The following is a 21,699-nucleotide window of genomic DNA, read 5'->3' as shown; positions in this document are numbered from 1 at the left end:
TCAGTCTGAGCGTGCTCAGTTTGAAGCTGTGGAGCTTGGTGTAAGTGGAGCTGGATTAAGTGGGAGTTAAAAACAAGAGTTTAAAACAGGAGGTTATAACAGGGGTCATAGTACCTGTGTAGTGTGAGTATCTGAGTGTTGTCTGAGTAGTGTGTGTGGATCGTTAGTACTTGTGTATTGTGTACCTGTGTATTGTCTTGTCGTGTACCTGTGTATTGTCTTGAGTATTAGTGCCAGGAAGCTAGTTGTTAGGTAATTTGGACAGGGTAAAATCCCCAAATCCTCACCAAATTTAATAGGTACGATGCCCGGTGGGTGTGGAGAGGCGACTCTTTGTACATCTTGCCGCATGTATGCGTTCCTTGATCATCCGATCGAGGGAGAATACTGCTGTGCAAAATGTAAGCACATTGTTTCCCTGGAAGCCCAGGTTCTGAATCTGGGGAAGCAACTGTCAGCACTGAGAAGTCCCTCCATACTAAAGGTGAGCCAGGAACGTACACGGCAGGTGCCGGCAGGGGCCAGCACAGAGGCGGGTGGAGACAAAGAGGTGCAGGCACTAGCAAAGAGTAGATGGGTGACAGTCAGGAGGGGTAGAGGGGGAAGTGCCAGGGAGGCCGATCCAGGACTGGAGCATCCCAATAAGTACGCTCCATTGAGTGACATTGGTGTAACCAGTCAGGGACCAGCACTGCTGGAGATGAGGGACTCTCCTAGCTGCCAGTGGAAGAACTCCTCCAGTGAGAGTGGGGGGGCAGCGAAGGGAAAGGAAGGACAGATTCTGGTGGTAGGGGACTCAATTCTTAGAAGGACAGAGAGGGCAATCTGTAACCAAGACCTGAAGCGCCGAACAGTATGTTGTCTACCGGGCGCTCGGGTTCGGCACATCACGGATTTTGTGGACAGATTACTGGGAGGGGCTGGGGAAGACCCGGCTGTCATGGTGCACGTTGGCACCAATGACAAAGTCAGAGGCAGATGGAGTGTCCTAAAGAACGATTTTAGGGACTTAGGAGCTAAATTGAGGAAAAGGACCTCCAAGGTAGTGTTCTCAGGAATACTACCGGTACATCGAGCCACACCAGAGAGGCAGAGGGAGATTAGGGAAGTAAACAAGTGGCTGAAGAGCTGGTGTAGTAAGGAGGGGTTTGGGTTCCTGGAGGACTGGGCCGACTTCTCAGTCGGTAACCGGTACTATAGAAGGGACGGACTGCACCTAAATGAGGAGGGTGCAGATCTGCTGGGAATGAAGATGGCCAAAAAGTTAGAGGGGTTTTTAAACTAGGCAATGGGGGGGAGGGTCCAGAGACAGTGATAGCCAGCGCGGAAGATATTCCAGAGCTTAGTATTGGGGGCATTAGTGGTAGGTTAACCAAAGCACAAAAACACAAGGTGAGTATAGTAGCAAGTCCAAGTTGCAATCTTGAAACACCCAATACGAGGACAATATGCGACCGGTCTAAACTATGTGGCATGTTCACCAATGCCAGGAGCCTGGCGGACAAGATGGGTGAACTAGAGATACTGTTGTACAAGAAGGATTTGGATTTTGTGGGAATTTCAGAGACCTGGTTCAACAGCTCTCATGATTGGCTGGCAAACATTCAAGGGTATACCCTATACCGCAAGGACAGAGAGGGTAAAAAAGGGGGAGGGGTATGCCTATATATCAAGAATAATGTACAAGTGAATGTGAGAGAAGACATCACTGAGGGGGCTAGGGAGGAGGTGGAATCTTTATGGGTAGAGCTCCAAAGGGATGAAGCTAAGAGGAAAATAATACTAGGAGTATGCTATAGGCCCCCTAACCTGAGGGAGGAAGTGGAGACGGATCTCCTATCACAAATTGGATTAGCAGCAAGGATGGGAAGTGTTATCATAATGGGGGATTTTAATTATCCAGACATAGACTGGGCGGAGGGAACCGCGCATTCATTTAAGGCTCGCCAGTTCCTTAGTGTCTTGCAGGACAATTTTATGGGTCAGATGGTAGACGCACCAACTAGAAATAAAACATTACTAGATCTACTGATTACCAACAATACAGACCTGATAACAGATGTGGAAATACGGGGCAATTTAGGTAACAGCGATCACAGGTCAATTAGTTTCAGTATAAATCACACAAATAGGAGACATGAAGGGAACACAAAGACACTGAATTTCAAAAGAGCCAACTTCCCTAAACTACAAACCTTGCTAAAAGGCATAAATTGGGATAAAATATTAGGAACAAAGAATACGGAGGAGAGATGGGTTTGCTTTAAGAGCATATTAAATAAGGGCATTAGCCAATGTATCCCATTGGGTAATAAATTTAAAAGAGCGAACAAACATCCTGGATGGCTTAACTCCAATGTAAAAATGCATATAAAAGCAAAGGAGAAGGCCTTCAAAAAATACAAGGTTGAGGGATCATCCACAGCATTCAGAATTTATAAAGAATGCAATAAGAAATGTAAGGGTGCAATTAGGATGGCTAAGATAGAACATGAAAGACACATAGCGGAGGAGAGCAAAAAAAATCCCAAGAAATTCTTTAAGTATGTAAACAGTAAAAAAGGGAGGACAGACCATATTGGCCCCATAAAGAATGAGGAAGGACATCTGGTTACAAAGGATGGGGAGATGGCAAAGGTATTGAATTTATTCTTCTCCTCAGTCTTCACGAGTGAATCGGGGGGCTTCAGTAGCCAAAACTGCAGTGTTTATCCTCATGACACAACACAGGAAGCACCTACATAGTTAACAGAGGACAGAATTAAAATTAGACTTGAGAAACTTAACATTAATAAATCACCGGGACCAGATGGCTTGCATCCGAGGGTACTTAGGGAACTCAGTCAGGTGATTGCCAGACCATTGTTCCTAATTTTTACAGACAGTCTATTGACTGGAATGGTACCAGCTGATTGGAGAAAAGCCAATGTAGCACCAATATTTAAAAAGGGCCCAAAAAACATCCCTGGGAATTACAGACCAGTTAGCCTAACATCAATAGTATGTAAACTCTTGGAGGGGATGATAAGGGACTATATACAAGATTTTAGTAATAAGAATGATATCATTAGCAGTAATCAGCATGGATTCATGAAGAATCGTTCTTGCCAAACCAATCTATTAACCTTCTATGAGGAGGTGAGTTGCCATCTAGATAAAGGAAGGCCCGTAGACGTGGTGTATCTGGATTTTGCAAAAGCATTTGACACAGTTCCCCATAAACGTTTACTGTACAAAATAAGGTGCGTTGGCATGGACCATAGGGTGAGTACATGGATTGAAAACTGGCTACAAGGGCGTGTTCAGAGGGTGGTGATAAATGGGGAGTACTCAGAATGGTCAGGGGTGGGTAGTGGGGTTCCCCAGGGTTCTGTGCTGGGACCAATCCTATTTAATTTGTTCATAAACGACCTGGAGGATGGGATAAACAGTTCAATCTCTGTATTTGCAGACGATACTAAGCTAAGCAGGGCAATAACTTCTCCGCAGGATGTGGAAATCTTGCAAAAAGACCTGAACAAATTAATGGGGTGGGCGACTACATGGCAAATGAGGTTCAATGTAGAAAAATGTAAAATAATGCATTTGGGTGGCAAAAATATGAATGCAATCTATACACTGGGGGGAGAACCTCTGGGGGAATCTAGGATGGAAAAGGACCTGGGGGTCCTAGTGGATGATAGGCTCAGCAATGGCATGCAATGCCAAGCTGCTGCTAATAAAGCAAACAGAATATTGGCATGCATTAAAAGGGGATCAACTGCAGAGATAAAACGATAATTCTCCCGCTCTACAAGACTCTGGTCCGGCCGCACCTGGAGTATGCTGTCCAGTTCTGGGCACCAGTCCTCAGGAGGGACGTACTGGAAATGGAGCGAGTATAAATAAGGGCAACAAAGCTAATAAAGGGTCTGGAGGATCTTAGTTATGAGGAAAGGTTGCGAGCACTGAACTTATTCTCTCTGGAGAAGAGACGCTTGAGAGGGGATATGATTTCAATTTACAAATACTGTACTGGTGACCCCACAATAGGGATAAAACTTTTTCACAGAAGAGAGTTTAATAAGACTCGTGGCCACTCATTACAATTAGAAGAAAAGAGGTTTAACCTTAAACTACGTAGAGGGTTCTTTACTGTAAGAACGGCAAGGATGTGGAATTCCCTTCCACAGGCGGTGGTCTCAGCGGGGAGCATTGATAGCTTCAAGAAACTATTAGATAATCACCTGAATGACCGCAATATACAGGGATATGTAATGTAATACTGACACATAATCACACACATAGGTTGGACTTGATGGACTTGTGTCTTTTTTCAACCTCACCTACTATGTAACTATGTAACTATGTAACAAACCAATCTACTCATTGGACAGGAGGGCCCATCTTGATATATAATACAGGTGTACTTGTCATCTTTATCTGGTAAGTGGGGACCCAGGAGGGGAGCACAGGAAGTCCCCAGGATTATATCAACGTGTCACCAACCCTGTACCTCACATTTGATGAACTTTATTGATTGCACTTTATTTTGCACATCTGATGAACTTTATTGATTGCACTTTATTTGCACTGCATTAACACTGAGCACTTTGTTATACATGTTGTTATTATATTACACATTTTGATGCTTGTATATGTACGTTAGTAGTTCATAGGTGCAGTGCTGAGTATAAATTCTTTTGTCATTTTTAACGAGTGTATATGGAAGGTCGCTCAGCTTATATCAACCCCTACAGCACTGGATGACTACCACTGTGGGGATAGGTTGGATCAGAGGACTGAAGATTTCAACTATTTATTTATTTAATATTTATTTATTACAGGTATACTTATATAGTTAAAGTGATTGTAAGGGTTCAGGTTTTTTTTTTTTTTTTTTAAATAACAAACATATCATACTAACCCCCACTGTGCAGCTTGTTCTGCCCAGAGTTGCCCCGAACCTGCTCTTCTGGGGTCCCCCGGCGGCTCTCGCGGCTCCTCCCCACATCAGATAACCCCCTAGGAGAAGCGCTCTTCTGGGGGATTACCTTGCGGACGCGCTCCTGAGTCCAGCATTCGGCATCCATAGCTGCCGAATGTATGACTCGGCCCCGCCCCCGGCTCCCGCATCATTGGATTTGATTGATAGCAGCGGGAGCCAATAAGAACAATAAAGCTGCGCTTAAATAACATAAATACCTGTGAAACATTGTGAAAAAGTCAGTGAATATAATAACCAAATGAATGTGATAAAAAATAAACAGTATACTGTGAAAAAAGTCAGTGATATCAGATAATCAAATGAGTGACATCCTAGGAAAAAGGTCAATCCACAACTTCACCGAGAAGCACCAATGGACTAGTGTACCTCCACCATATAAAATACAAGCTTACCAGGTAGCAAGCTTAAGGAAGCCTGTGGCTATAACCCAGCCAGGGTCCTTTATCCAAGGCAGCAGCGACAGCACTTCCGGGTTTAGCAGATGGACAAACTACAACAAGCTTCTAGGTAGATGTGGGTAGGTGCTCGAGCCACAGTGGTAACGGTCAGCCACCAAAAAATGAAGGGGAACTCACATAGTGTAACCCGAACAATAATCAGTTTATTTAAGTAAAAATTCTATGCACTTACATGGTAAAAGAAGATTAAAATGTAAAACCGGCCGGTAAACAGGCGAACACCTGTCCACTGCAGAGATGACGTCAGCACGTCCAACCTCCCGGCACGCGGTTCGTCATATAATGACGTTGTCTGGGTCACCAATGGCTGCGCTGCTATCAATCTATCCAATCAAGAGCCGAGAACCCAGGGCAGAGAGACAGCGCATCCTCGTCAGGTCAAGTTCTAGAGCTCAGGTAAGTAAAACAAGGGGGCTGAGGGACCGGTCACTGCCAGGTGTTTTTTCACCTTAATGCATAGGATGCATTAAGGTGAAAAAACACAATGGTTTACACCCCCTTTAAATATGCAGCCAGTAACACATATGACACTTCACATTGATTGTAAGTACTGTCCCTTGTGCTGATTCTTTTAAAAATGTTTTGACTAAACTTAGGCTTTAACCACTTCCCACCCAGCCACTGCACATAAACGGCCGGGTGGGAGCTCCCTCCTTCTGACTGGACATTCCCAAACTTCCTTCAATAGGAGTGGGGACGCGTGGGCGCGATCCCGATGCGCACGTGTCACCTGGACACGCCGCATCTCGGAACGGCAGGAGGGCAATGTGATTTGCCCTCCTAATCCGCACGATGGCTGTGTCTAATCATAGCCATCGTAATGTAAACAGGGGGGAGGGGTGGCATCTGACAGGGGACCACGCAGCGGCGCGATCCCGATCTGCCTGTGCCCCCCAGAGACAGTAGAGCTGTACAACACAGGAGGGCCCTGTGGTTGGCCCTCCTGATCATATGACGACTGTGTCCAATCACAGTCGTCATGTAATGTAAATGGAGAACGGTTGTAACTGCTCTCATCTCTTCCTCTCCTCACACAGAGCCTGTCAGTGAGGAGAGGAAGAGAGATCTGTGCTGCAGCCGGAAGGATCAGTGAGTTTTATAGCTGTTTGTCAGCTAGTGTCCCCAAAACACAGTGTCCCCAAAACACAAAACACCTCTCATACCGTGAACATCTGCCCGTCAACAACTGGCACATCTGTCCGCCAACAGCGGGCACATCTGTCCACCAACAGCGGGCACATCAGCCCGTCAACAGCTTGCACATCAGCCCGCCAACAGCTGGCACATCAGCCCATCAACAGCTAACACATCAGCCCGTCAACAGCTGACACATCAGCCGCCCACCATCATCAGGCATGTCTGCCTGCCATCATCAGGTACATCTGCCCACCAAACATCAGGCACATCTGCCCACCAATCATCAGGCACATCTGCCTGCCAACATCAGGCACAGCCGCCCAACATCAGGCATATCTGCCACCCACCATCAGGCACATCTGCCACCTGCCATCTGACATATTTGCCGCCCGCCATCTGACACATCTGCCACTCGCCAACATCTGGCACATCTGCCACCTGCCAACATCTGGCACATCTGCCGCCCACCATCTGGCACATCTGCCACCCACCATCTGGCACATCTGCCACCCGCCATCTGCTCGCCATCGGGCACATCTGCCAGCCAACATCAGGCACGTCTAGCCACCCACCATCTGGCACAGCCGCCCACCATCGGGCACATCTGCCGCCCGCCATCTGACACATCTGCCACCTGCCATCTGACACATCTCCCGCCCGCCATCTGGCACATCTGCCCGCCAACATGACAAAAAGATCTTACAGCGCAGAGGAGGCTCTCCAAATATTCCAGAGTATGTCGAACGAGAGTACCGGGGAATTCTCTCCATGAGACTCGAATAGTGACTATGAGCCAGTGGAAAGCAGTGGCTCTGAAATGGAAACAGAAAAAGATAGAATCCTAACAAGGAGAATCAGGAGAAATGAGCAGGCGGAGACATCCACCAGCAGCACAGCACTCCAGGGCATCCACCAGCAGGCATCCACCAGCAGCGCAGCACTGCAGGATGATATGCAGGCATCCACCAGCAGCGCAGCACTCCAGGATGATGTGCAGGCATCCACCAGCAGCGCAGCACTCCAGGGCATCCACCAGCAAGCATCCACCAGCAGCGCAGCACTCCGGGATAGGCAGGCATCCACCAGCAGTTCTGCAACCTTCCCAGGGATGCCCCTGAAGAAGTAACGTGATGACGTAACGCGTAGGGAGTGGCTGGAGACTGAGTGATACCAGGAAGTGATGTGAGAGCGGCGTTCAGATGCCTTAGCAATTGTTTTTGCCTGTTTTATTTATCATTGTAAGAGTCCATTTTTTGAACCTTTTTTAATAAAGCTTGTGTACCTTAACATACTACACTATTGGGGCTTTCTCTATCTCTCTCCCATCCTTGTTCACCGCCATCCCGTCCCCCCCATTTTGCGGAGGATACGAGGACATAAGAAGGCTTTGATGGGCAGTGATATCTGGGAGATCTGTTGGATGAAGTAGAGGACCCCCTGGTGGTAGAAAGTAATAGAGCGGAGAATACTCGTATTTATGAATATATGCTAACACTTCAGAGAATTACAGTCTCACGTATGACGGCACTGAGGACCCCCTGGTGGTAGAGGTTGGAATAACATCACACAACGGACCTCAAATCATCACTATATGCCGTTTTAAACAGTTTATGAAGGTGAGGGCTCTGAGAGCATAATTTGTGAGATTTTAACTCCTTCTTATCCATCGGACATTTTTACATTGGAACTCTTTTTGTTATTCCTTGCCCCCTTTGTGGACATTTTTTTTGGATAGTGTGGTCAAGAGATTAATAATATATTTAACCCAGTTGCCCTTGTTATATATTATATATGAATTTTTATTGTGTACTCTTTTTTACACTGTTTTCAATCATTTGATGAATCTGACACTTTATTGGTTTATTTTATGTAGTGAATATATTTTCATATACACTGTAGCGTGGAATCACTTTTATAATTATTTTTGAGAGTGGATTGTGATACACTTAAGGTTCTGCTGCAGGCAGTTATTGTTTAATGATTTGATTTGCACTTTAATGCACTATAGATACTTTAAGATTGGATCACGTTAAGATTGGAATTCAGTAATTTTATTTATTCACCAATTTATCATAGTAGCGCGAAGGCTTTACATTTTCACTTTCCCGAAATCCTCCCTCTTACCCAAACAGGTCGCAAACCCCCAAAAAAAGTTATATGTGTTAAGTAGAGGAATTTGCCGTGACACCCGATACTACTGTCCCTATTGTCCCTCCCAGCCAGGCCTCTGTATTGGAACGTGCTATCGGAGCTATCATACTTCACTACACTATTAGTAAAGTGAAGATGATTTTTTTCCAATTTCCACTATCTGCCATTTCTGTGAATGACCCGAACTGTTAACGACTATGCCTCTGCCAAACATGTTTCTGCCTTCAGCGTGAATTGACCCGGACTGTTAAATGACCATGCTTTTGCTTGCCTCCTGAACTGATCATTTGCCCTGCCACTGTACAGCACAGGGGTCTCACATATGTGAGGGGCTCCAGAAAAGGTTTTCCGAGTGGAGAAAACATTTTTCTCCGGGTTTTTAGTTTTCTCGGATTAGGGTCTGGAGACTCGGAGGCTTCGTAGAGATTTGGGTGGGAAGAAGCCTCTACCCCTTGTCCTCAGGTCTTACCTGACCAAGGCCCAATGTACAAAGTGCTGCCTGCTGCCACCTGAACTGGTCATGCCTTTGCCTGCCACATGAAATTGCCATGCCTTTGCCTGCCACCTGGACTGGCCATTACTATGCCTGTTACCTGAACTGCCTGCTAAACCTTGGACTGTACCGAACCATGTTCAGACTTTTCCATATTTGTCTGCTGCCTGGACAATTCCTGGACATTTCCTTTGGCTGCCTGGACAAATGCTTTGACTGCTCTGGAACAGTATTCCTGCCTGCTAAAACCACAGGTGAGCTTTTTTTTTTTTTTTTTACCTTTTGCTCAGCAGAATGTATTTTGGGGTGTAATTCTTGGTGTGTACATGCTATGTGTTAGAAGCCTGGAGGTGCTACTTGCATGTTGGGCCTCTACATGTGGCCAGGTAGTGGAAAAGTCTCACACATGGGGTATTGCCATACTCAAGAAGAGTAGCAGAATGTATTTTGGGGTGTCATTTTGGCTATGTACATACTATGTGTAAGAAAGATCTTCTAAATTGACAACTTTGTGAGAAAAAATAGGTTTTCATTTTCTTTCCACGTTTTCCAAAAACTTGTGGAAAGAAATGACATGTTCAGAAGACTCATTATGCCTCATAGAATATACATTGGGTTGTTTTCTTTCCAAAATGGGGTCATTTTGTGGGTAATTCCATTGTTCTGGTGCTCCAGGGCCTTCAAAAATGTGATAGGTACTCAGGAAATGAAATGTGTAATTTATGCATTTAGAACGCCTGATGGTGCTATATGGATGTTGGGCCTCTGTATGTGGCCAGGCTGTGGAAAAGTCTCACACATGGCCTATCGCCATACTCAGGACGAGTAGCGAAATGTATTTTGGGGTGTCATTTTGGCTATATACATGCTATGTGTTAGAAAGATCTTCTAAATTGACAACTTTGTGTAAAAATAATAGGTTTTCATCTTTTTTCCACATTTTCCAAAAACTTGTGGAAAGAAATGACTCATTATGCCTCATAGAATATACATTGGGTTGTTTTCTTTTCACAATGGGGTCATTTTGTGGGTAATTCTATTGTCCTGGTGCTCCAGGGCCTTCAAAAATGTGATAGGTACTCAGGAAATGAAATGTGTAATTTATGCCTTTAGAACACCTGATGGTGCTACATGGATGTTGGGCCTCTGTATGTGGCCAGGCTGTGGAAAAGTCTCACACATGGGGTATCACCATACTCAGGACGAATATCAGAATGTATTTTGGGGTGTAATTGCAATTATGCCTGCATCGTGTGTGGGAAATAACTTGTAAATATGACAATTTAGTGAAGAAAAAAAAAATATATATATTTCTTAATTTTCCAAAGCATTGTGGGGAAAAGAATTCAACTTCAAAAAATTCACTATGACTCTTACTGAAAACCTCAGATTGTCTTCTTTCAAAAAAACGGGTCATTTGGGGGGTTATTGTACTGTCCTGACATTTTAGGGCCTCAAGAAATGAGATCAGTGCATTAGGCCATCAGTGCATTAGGATTGATACATTTTCAATAATGCGTAGCATGGCTTGTAGACTATAACTTTCACACACACCAATGATCATACATTTATCAGGATTTTTTTTACCAAAGACATGTGGTAGAATACATTTTTGCCTAAATTTTCAAACAAAATTTAATTTTTTTGGTTTCTTTTAAAAGAGAACGTAGAAAATTTTGTTTTTTTTTTCAAAATATTTGCTCTTTTTTCGCTTATATCACAAAAAATTAAAAATGAAGTGGTGAATAAATACCACCAAAAGAAAGCTCTATTTGTGTGAACAAAATGATAAAATTTTCATTTGGGTACAGTGTAGCATGACTGAGTAATTGTCATTCAAAATGAGAGAGCACTGAAAGCTGAAAATTGGTCTGGGAAGGAAGGGGGTGAAAGTGCCCAGTATTGAGGTGGTTAAATTAGGACTACCTTTAGGACATAAAACTGCTCTGATTTCTGAAAGGGTTTACCTATAGAAAATATCTAGTGGTATGCCTACAGACAAGGTAGGGGGGTTAACAGACAAGTACTCATTCAAAATGAATCCCCAATCTCACATTCCTTTATATTGTGACAATGCTATGCCATGCCACCGTATTTTCTATTACCTAGAATTCTCACCTGGGCAGGTTGAGGGGCTCCAGAGAGCTTGTGTCCTTTAGAGGAAATCGGTTTTGGAGTTTCCTCAATGGCTAGCAAATCTCAGTTTGGGGAGTGGAGCCCGGAGATTTCGTAGTGACTTAGGTGGGAGGAAATCATAAGACAGAAAAAAAAGTCAGTGGTGTTGCCCTTCTCGCCTACTCATAATGCCCTTAAAGCTGTACTGTTTTAAGTGAGGTCTCACAATATAGTCGCAATTTCAATCTTTTCCCTGCATAACAGTTCAGTAAAGTGCAGTAAAACTGTCCTATAGAACTAGAACCTTCCTTAGAAAACATCCAATGCACCATAAATCCTAAAAGACCTTTGTTACCAATTTCTGACCAACATTGTCATGTGTGTAGAACTACTAATCAGGATTCATCTTCAGAATTCCCTAAAAAGATCACATTCTGTGAAATCAAAATCAGACGTTAGTGCATCGTTTAAACCTTTCTATAAAACTTTAACATATATTAGGTAGTTCAACTCCAGAAATATTAATGGTAATTAATGTCATATTCTTCTACAATTCCCAACAATTGATCATTTTTTTCCCCTTTGTTTCCCACCCATCCAGGAGACTTTCCTGAATTGACTTATACATGAATTCACCTAAAGTGATCATGTCTGATTTATTTTGGGGTGTGGATCAAATTGTCAGAGATTTTTGAGCAAATTGTGTTACAGACATATTCTTCCCAATTAAATCTGATCTGGAATCTGTTGTCCAGTAATCCCTATATTTCTCAGACATTTTCATTACTCAACAAGATTTTACCATTTTCAGAATCCAGGGGAAAACATTTTCCTTGACTAAAGTCCTGTTTATTTCAAGCACATTTTTCTAATGTCCTATCCTTCTTTTATTACTTTTTTCTCTGTTTTAAACATAAATGTATCAATCCTCCCCCTTAAATAATCTAAATCTCAATTCTTCCTTTAATGCACAAGCTTCCTTTGTAATCACATCATACTCTTTCTCAGAGTTCCATAACACTAGTTTCATTAATTGTCTGGCATTGTGATGTATCTGGGTGTATTTGAACCGGGATGTTCCTGGTCCCACAGCTGCAGTCTTACTTGTTGTGCCACAGAGGAGCTCTGGAGTTATAGCTATGTTCTTGTTGATGCATTACCTTGGACTCACTAGCCCCACCTGCTACCAGCTGTGCACAATCTACAATCAAAGCAGACCATAAATAGCAGCACTTCGTATCTCTCAGTGTCCGTTTGTTTGGACTAGCTTCCTGGGTGTTTTGACTGCTTTGTGACTCTGAATACCGTATTTGAACTTCTGCCCGAAATCCTGACTACTCTCTAGCCTGCTGATTTAGTACTTCACCACCAGCTCATGTATGACCTTTGCCTGCCTGACCAATCTCTGGATTTCGATCGTGTACCGCTTTGCCTGATCTGTTGCCATCCTTATCTGCCTGACTAAGTTTTCGCCTGAATCCTCAGCACACAAGCTCGACTTCAGACGTTACCTATCACAGGTACCTTACAGACATGCTTTACATGTGACTGACCTCCACATGCAACAAATTCAGCATCACTTTCAATCTAAGATACTGATTTTAGGATTTAAAATCCTCTAGGGACTATCCCTACTTCCTCATATTGTTTGGGGGTTGTAACAGTCAAAAACAAATTAATTTCTTTGTCCAATGCATTAAAAATTTTAAATTCCATAACTTAAGTGCTTATTGCTTTTGCAACTGTACCACTGTTATGACTCATTCTCATGGGCACTATGGCCCATATAACGTGAATGAGTCATTTGTTTATTCAGCTGGAGTCATCAAGAAATGTATGCATAATGCTTATTTTACTCTTTTGATGTGCAACCAATACACAAATACAACTGAATGTCCTTATTTGACAGGTGTGCGGGGGTGAGTGGGCAACCTTGAACACTTCCAGTAATTGTGCATCTTGTCTGCCTGACTGTAGGATTCCTGTATCCATTTTATTCCTATCAGCTGAGTTTCTGCTCCCTGTCTCCAAGTCAAGCATTGGTTTTCAATACAAAGCAACAGTTCACAAAATTTGTAACAAAGTGTGTGGCCCTCACAGATTTGCGAGGGATATACAGTATCTCACAAAAGTGAGTACACCCCTCACATTTTTGTAAATATTTTATTATATCTTTTCATGTGACAACCAGGGCCGTCTTTAAGGCAGAGCAAAAGGGGAAGCTGCCCTGGGCCCCACCATTGTTGTGGGGCCCAGGGAAGCTACCTCATACTTGCCAACAATTCCAGTTGAAGTTCCCTCTTCTCAGTGTAAAATTATGTTACTAATGCTGCCCAGCTCTGCCCTATTGTCTTGTACAGATGAGTCACCTGCAGACCCTGTGTTTACATGTAAATAACCAGCAATGATATGTAAATAGTGGCAGCACTAATATGTAAATAGCAACGGACCACAGCATTGATATGTAAATAGATTTGGCATTCATATGTATATCATTCCCCCTAAAGTCATACCACCATCACCTCTGCTGAATGCTGCCCACTGGGGAGGTAAAGGGGCATGCATGAAAGTCCTGCCTACAACTGTCGTCATTAATTAGATGCAGTGTGCGGCGTATGGTCTGAGCACTGACAGGCTGACCCCCCCCCACCCCTTCAACCTCTGCAGCAATGCTGGCAGCACTCATATGTCTATTTCCCAAAGACAACCTCTGGATATGACACTAAGCACGTGCACTCAACTTCTTTGGTCGACCAAGGCGAGACCTGTTCTGAGTGCAACCTGTCCTGTTAAACTGCTGTATGGTCTTGGCCATCATGCTGCAGCTCAGCTTTCCACTGTTATACAAACTGTACACTCATTACTTTACATTGTAGCAAAGTGTCATTTATTCAGTGTTGTCACATGAAAAGATATAATAAAATATTTACAAAAATGTGAGGGGTGTACTCACTTTTGTGAGATACTGTACATGCAGGCTGGGTAAGGGAGAAGATGGACCTTTCCTCCATGTTTTCCCATTAACTCGTTGGGCGCCAAGCTTAGGTCACATGAGAGGACTACCCTTTAGGGTGGGTTCTTCTGGGCTACGTTAGGTACTTGGGATAGGGTTACTGCATTACACAAGGGGTACCTTTGCTCTGTGCCATTTCCATCAATGCCCTGGGACAAGGATGAGGCTGTTGTGGGGTGAATACTCAACTCTACTTTTAGAGATGAACATATAGCATGTACGCCTGTACCGTAACAGTTATGCCCTGTACACACAGTCGGATTTTCCGACGGAAAATGTGCGATCGGAGCGTGTTGTCGGACATTCCAACCGTGTGTGGGCTCCATCTGACTTTTTCCATCGGATTTTCCGACACACAAAGTTTGAGAGCAGGCTATAAAATTTTCCGACAACAAAATCCGATCGCGTCAATTCCGACCGTGTGTGGCCAGTTCCGACGCACAAAGTGCTACGCATGCTCAGAAGAAATTCCGAGACGGAACAGCTCGGTCTGGTCTCGGTCTAAAATTAGCGTTCAGAATGGATACAGCACTTTCGTCACGCTGCAATGTTTTAAATAGTTTAATACAGCGCACTCTGTTCATCTTTATAATGTGAGAAGAATGAAGTAGTTTTGCTGCTCATATTCACAGACTTCTCACAAACTTATTTCTTTATTATTTATCGGGATTCCCTCAATATATTTTGATTTGTCACATCTGACCAAATTTCTTTTTGGTTGTTTTTAAATTTTTTTTTTTTTTTTTTTCAAGGCTGCTTTTTTTGTTTTTTGGGTTTGTATTTTTTTCAAGGCTGTTTTTTTATTTTGTGTTTTACTCCATAATATTTTTGTGTGTGTTTTGTGTGTCAAGTTACCACAACACCATTATTATCTTGTATTATTTAATCTCAAGGAGGTTGCTTGGTGTTGGTGTCTCTTGTTAATTTCACATTGTATTTTTGAAATGTACCTGCCTCCTCACAAACAAACTGTCCTTTTTGAAGGAAAACACACATAGGCAAGTATAATAGAAAAAAAAATTCCTTTATTAAGGGCTCAGAACCAAAGAGGGAGGCAACGCTGGAGAAACAGCAGAAATTGGCGAAGCCTTTGACCCCCAGGGCACACATCAATTATTTTCCAGCAAAATTGGTGGCCTGAGGAGTCCTTATCTAAGGGAGTGCAGTCTGGTCCAGAAGTTCCAGAGATCCGGAAAGCAGCAGATGACATCTGTGTCCCCAGGCTGTGGTACTACAAGAGCCTGCATATTTTGCCAGACCAGACTGAACCCAGGGCCATCACTCTCTGGTCTTCTTTCCATGCTTCCTTCCCAGCTGTGGCTCTGGAGTTAGAGATGTGGCAGGAGGAGGAGTAGGACCTGGAGGAGGAGGAGGAGGACCATGTGTGAGGTCACAAATGTGGGTAGCACATGTTATTTGGCCCCTCAACCCCTTATTGAGAGCTTCCAAAATTAGTAACTCACACAGGAGTCATTGGCCCTCCTCCATCTGCATCATTTTGCAGGCAGTTATGCCAGCAAAGTCCTCCTCCACAGTGTGGGGGGTTCTAAGGGCCTCTGTAGCCTTCCAAAAGAGGCCTATGGCAGCGTCCTCCAGGTTACTCCTCTTTCTGGCACTTTGTCTTTGAAGGTGTAGGGGAGGGACCTGGATATCAGACAGCCTGCATGGCCCAGCCACCTCCTGGTTGAGACTTCCCTGTGTATAAAAAAGGGACATGGTTTTGGTTTTTGCTTCATCAATCACAATCAGAAATTATTAGTACTCCAATCTAACATCTAGTTAACATCATTGATTGGACAACCAGAAATATTTAGAAGAATGCTATACCTGGCTCAATCTTATATTCCGGGTGGTTTATCTGCCACAGACAAGGCAGCTCCCTGAACATATCAGTGAAGATTGGCATAAAGTCCTTATCTTTCAAGATATCCATTTTCACTGCAAGACACAACACAAGACAAACCCTAATGTCAGCCTAAAGTCTACTAAACTTGTGCAAATACAGGCCTCAAAGTATAAGCAGTATAGGCCCAATGTTAAATCTTACCTTCGCTATCACGATCGGCGTCTTCGTTACTCCTTCCTCCGCTCACAGATAGTACATCCTACGCACGCGTGTTACGCTTTATAGACACTGAGCATGCGTGAAACTCCGCCCGCCCCTGACGTTCATTCTAGTCTATTCCCCGTCCCTTCTCTTTCGTGGCAGTGGGGAAGAGCATATGGAGGAGACACAGCAGGTGTCTGATAATTACACCAACGAGGAGAAGGAAATCCCGAAGCCAGAAACGTCCCGATCCAGAAGGAGACGATTTAAGGCATCAAATATGTCCTTTGGGGAGATGTTGGAGATGGTCGACATAATGAAGAGGGCCGACTATGACGGGAAGTATGGACCTTACCCCAACCCCAATGTCAGAAAGGCCAAGATCCTGGCGAAAGTGGTCAAAAGTCTGCACCGGAATTTCGGGGTACGACGATCGAATGATCAGCTCAGGAATCGGTGGTCGGACCTCAAATTAAGAGAGCATGAGCAGTACAGAAAGATCCGGAGAGTGCTGCAAAAAAGTAAGTAGTTGTGCTGTGTTCCTATTCTTTATTTTTATTACGTTCATGCTGCTCCATGTGCTTTTCTTAACTGTTGTCCAGTTTAAAATGGCAACTTTCATGTTCATGGGCACATTATTCGGTCGTATCAAACATTGTTCGTTCGGCCTAGAAAACACCATGGTTTTGGCCATATGCATTTGACCACATTTTTTAGGGCCTACTTGTCTGAAACTAATTTGGTTGTGTAGATGGGTATGTAACTAGAATGAAATGCAAACTAGATTCTGTGTAAGGAGAGGACACTCAGCAGCAGTTTTCACATCTGTACGCTGGAGCACTAGTGTGGGACACAAGAACACCCTTTTTATTAGGGGGGCCCACACAGGTGCTCCAGTGTATTCTATAGGGGTGTCTCCATCTGTGAAGCTTGTACAAGACAGGTAAAGTATTCAAGCTTGACAAAGGACAAGAAAAATGCTACAACTCTGCCCACAAAAAAAATTGTACCCCATTTCCAAACAATGTTTCATATTTATAGTTCTGCCATCAAATATCTGTGTGCTAAGTATACCTATTTTTTTTTACATAGGGGATAAAAGACTCGGAGGACACCCCTCATCCGAGGAGACCAGAGACCCCCCCCACCTCTGGAAGAAGGGGAAATCCACCCAAGACAAACAGAGCAGGAGGAGCAAGACGTGGTGGAAATTGGCACCACAACAAGTGAGTGTCTGCGACCACAGGCTCAGGTAAGAGATGGATGCAGCTTCACCAGCATACAACATAAAGTCTTTAGAGATGATGGTGTGCAGTCAATCAAAAAAAGTCCCACATAACTAAATTAAATAGTGCATATATGGACCAGCTTCAAATATTACACCACAGTGTCTTCACAAACATGCAGTACACTCAGATGGTACAGATGGGGGCTTACCGGAGGGTTTGAACCCAAAACAGTGTATACTGTGAGGGTCAAACCGGCTTTTATTGCTCCCTAGCAATACTGAGAAGACCTTGGCAACCTGAAGACATCAAGGGGGGTTTTTCTGAAGACGTATCTTCTCCAAATATAATAATGAATCTCCCCGCGTATGGTTCATAAAGGGTACAGAAAGGACCACATAGTGTAATACCGTAGAAACCGTATTTATTAAAAATTAAAGAAATACACTTACATGATGTAGATGATAAAAAAGCGCTTGTACATAAAAAGGGGCGGCAGTGGAGTCCTCCCGACGCGTTTCGTCTGAGTAGACTTCGTCCTGGGGTACCCTCCACTGCAGCCCGACTCCCTAATATAGGAACTGTGTTCATCCTGATGTGACTCCAGCCCGTTCAATTCCAAGAATTTGCACTTCCGGGTTGTCCAAAATGGTGGACCCGCGTGCGTTCCAGGCCTCATCTTGGTGGGTGTGTTGTGCGTTCCACCCATCAAAACTAAGGCCAAATGTTCCCCATGTGTCTAATGTTAAATGCCATTATCGTGCCAATATCGTGTTAAAAGAGTGTAGAAAGTAATATTGAGCTTAAAATAAAATATTTGCTTGTGTATATAATTTGTAAGCATTAGTTCGTCACCACCAATGTGTGGCGACGGGTCTTAGCTGATCTCGCGATGTGACGCTGTGACGTCACGGCGCGGAAGCGGAAATACTCATGTAGATCTCACCGCTTGCGTTCCACTGGTGGTTAGCCGGAAGCTCCCGGAGAAACAACAAGTTGGAGGTGGCTTCAGTAAGGATGGCTTGCGTTCCAGTTCCTAAATGAAGAACCGGAAGCATGCGTTTCATCCCGTATCATGCACCCGATGAGGGCAACATAATAGTTATGTGAGCGCCCTGATCTAGCCAGGTCATATGTAAAATTTGCATGAATAGAGGGGTGTGAAAGTTGCATGTGTGTAAACCCATGTGTCATAATCGATGAAACGAATTCAATGGGCTGGATTCACATGAGTCTACACACTTTACATCCGTAACCTCCATAATTCATAACCTTCAAAAGGCAATACAGATCTTACCCATATATAAGCAAATCCGAGATTGCAAAATTGTACAACATAAAAATATTAACATATAAGAATATACATTGTGTCCCTTACGATTCATCCAGGAAAGCATTAACGTCTATCTCTACATTGAGCCCTAAAGGGGCAAAAGTCTGCAACTCATATGCCCAGAACATTTCGAGGCGGGATGCTCCCCTTGTTTTAGCACCCCCTCTCCAGGGTGGTGTATATTTGTCGATAATGACAAACTGCGATCCCTCTGGATTCCCACTGTGGAATTCCTTGTAATGTCTCGGGACCGTGTGTTTGGGGTCTCTGCTTTTAATTAGGGCGATGTGCTCCCCCACCCTAATCGAAAATGTCCTAGTAGTGCGACCTATATATTGTTTAAGACAAGGGCAGTGGCCAGGGGGGCGAAGTTCGCGCCTAGTCTCGCGAACCTGTTCATGGCCAAGTGGGAGGAGGATGTCGTCTATGTCCATGAAACCAGTTCTCTGGTTTTGTGGACCAGGTACATAGACGACATCCTTCTCCTATGGAATGGCACCATGGAGACACTTGACGAGTTCTTCATGAGTTTGAACGCTAATGACAGAGGTATATCCTTGTCTTATGAAGCCAGCGAAACCAAAATCCACTTTTTAGACCTACAGATAGAGATTGTCAATAAGGAATTCAGATTCAGCACCTATTTCAAACCCACAGACCGCAACGGGTTCATTCCTGTGGATAGCTGTCATGTCTCGTGGCTAAATGCGGTCCCTCGGAGCCAGTTTTTGAGACTCCGACGGAATTGCACTGAAATGGAGGTATTTCTTGAACAGGCCAAGATTTTAAAATCTAGGTTCGTGGACAAGGGTTACGACACGGATGGCCTAGACCAGGAAATCCAAAGAGCTATCAACATAGATAGGAAATCCCTGCTTGAAGTCAAACCCAAGAGAGAACCCGACGGGAAGTTCAGGTGGGCCATGTTAACTACTTTTTCAACACAGCATAGACAAATTAAAAACATCATGAGGAAACATTGGGGCGTCCTAAAGCAAGACAGCATTCTGGGTCCACTTATCCCAGAAGAAGCTAATGTTATCTTTAGGGGTGTACCATCCTTAAAAGGACGGATAGCCCCTAACATTATAAACCCCCCCACCCGCCCTTCTTTCTTTCATGATTGGACTGGCTTTTTTCCATGTAGGAAATGTACGGTATGCCAGCATAATGCTGTTAGAACACGCAAAGTGACCAAGTTTGCCTCTACAGTGACAGGAAAGAGATACACTATAAGACCATTCTGCACATGCGGCACAAGATATGTAGTGTATCTCATTACTTGCCCCTGTCTTAAACAATATATAGGTCGCACTACTAGGACATTTTCGATTAGGGTGGGGGAGCACATCGCCCTAATTAAAAGCAGAGACCCCAAACACACGGTCCCGAGACATTACAAGGAATTCCACGGTGGGAATCCAGAGGGATCGCAGTTTGTCATTATCGACAAATATACACCACCCTGGAGAGGGGGTGCTAAAACAAGGGGAGTATCCCGCCTCGAAATGTTCTGGGCATATGAGTTGCAGACTTTTGCCCCTTTAGGGCTCAATGTAGAGATAGACGTTAATGCTTTCCTGGATGAATCGTAAGGGACACAATGTATATTCTTATATGTTAATATTTTTATGTTGTACAATTTTGCAATCTCGGATTTGCTTATATATGGGTAAGATCTGTATTGCCTTTTGAAGGTTATGAATTATGGAGGTTACGGATGTAAAGTGTGTAGACTCATGTGAATCCAGCCCATTGAATTCGTTTCATCGATTATGACACATGGGTTTACACACATGCAACTTTCACACCCCTCTATTCATGCAAATTTTACATATGACCTGGCTAGATCAGGGCGCTCACATAACTATTATGTTGCCCTCATCGGGTGCATGATACGGGATGAAACGCATGCTTCCGGTTCTTCATTTAGGAACTGGAACGCAAGCCATCCTTACTGAAGCCACCTCCAACTTGTTGTTTCTCCGGGAGCTTCCGGCTAACCACCAGTGGAACGCAAGCGGTGAGATCTACATGAGTATTTCCGCTTCCGCGCCGTGACGTCACAGCGTCACATCGCGAGATCAGCTAAGACCCGTCGCCACACATTGGTGGTGACGAACTAATGCTTACAAATTATATACACAAGCAAATATTTTATTTTAAGCTCAATATTACTTTCTACACTCTCTTTTAACACGATATTGGCACGATAATGGCATTTAACATTAGACACATGGGGAACATTTGGCCTTAGTTTTGATGGGTGGAACGCACAACACACCCACCAAGATGAGGCCTGGAACGCACGCGGGTCCGCCATTTTGGACAACCCGGAAGTGCAAATTCTTGGAATTGAACGGGCTGGAGTCACATCAGGATGAACACAGTTCCTATATTAGGGAGTCGGGCTGCAGTGGAGGGTACCCCAGGACGAAGTCTACTCAGACGAAACGCGTTGGGAGGACTCCACTGCCGCCCCTTTTTATGTACAAGCGCTTTTTTATCATCTACATCATGTAAGTGTATTTCTTTAATTTTTAATAAATACGGTTTCTACGGTATTACACTATGTGGTCCTTTCTGTACCCTTTATGAACCATACGCGGGGAGATTCATTATTATATTTGGAGAAGATACGTCTTCAGAAAAATCCCCCTTGATGTCTTCAGGTTGCCAAGGTCTTCTCAGTATTGCCAGGGAGCAATAAAAGCCGGTTTGACCCTCACAGTATACACT

This window comes from Aquarana catesbeiana, linkage group LG10 (assembly GCF_042186555.1).
Source record: "Aquarana catesbeiana isolate 2022-GZ linkage group LG10, ASM4218655v1, whole genome shotgun sequence".
Classification (NCBI taxonomy): domain Eukaryota; kingdom Metazoa; phylum Chordata; class Amphibia; order Anura; family Ranidae; genus Aquarana; species Aquarana catesbeiana.
The sequence above is the reverse complement of the archived record's forward strand: the minus strand, read 5'-3'. Positions refer to the sequence as shown.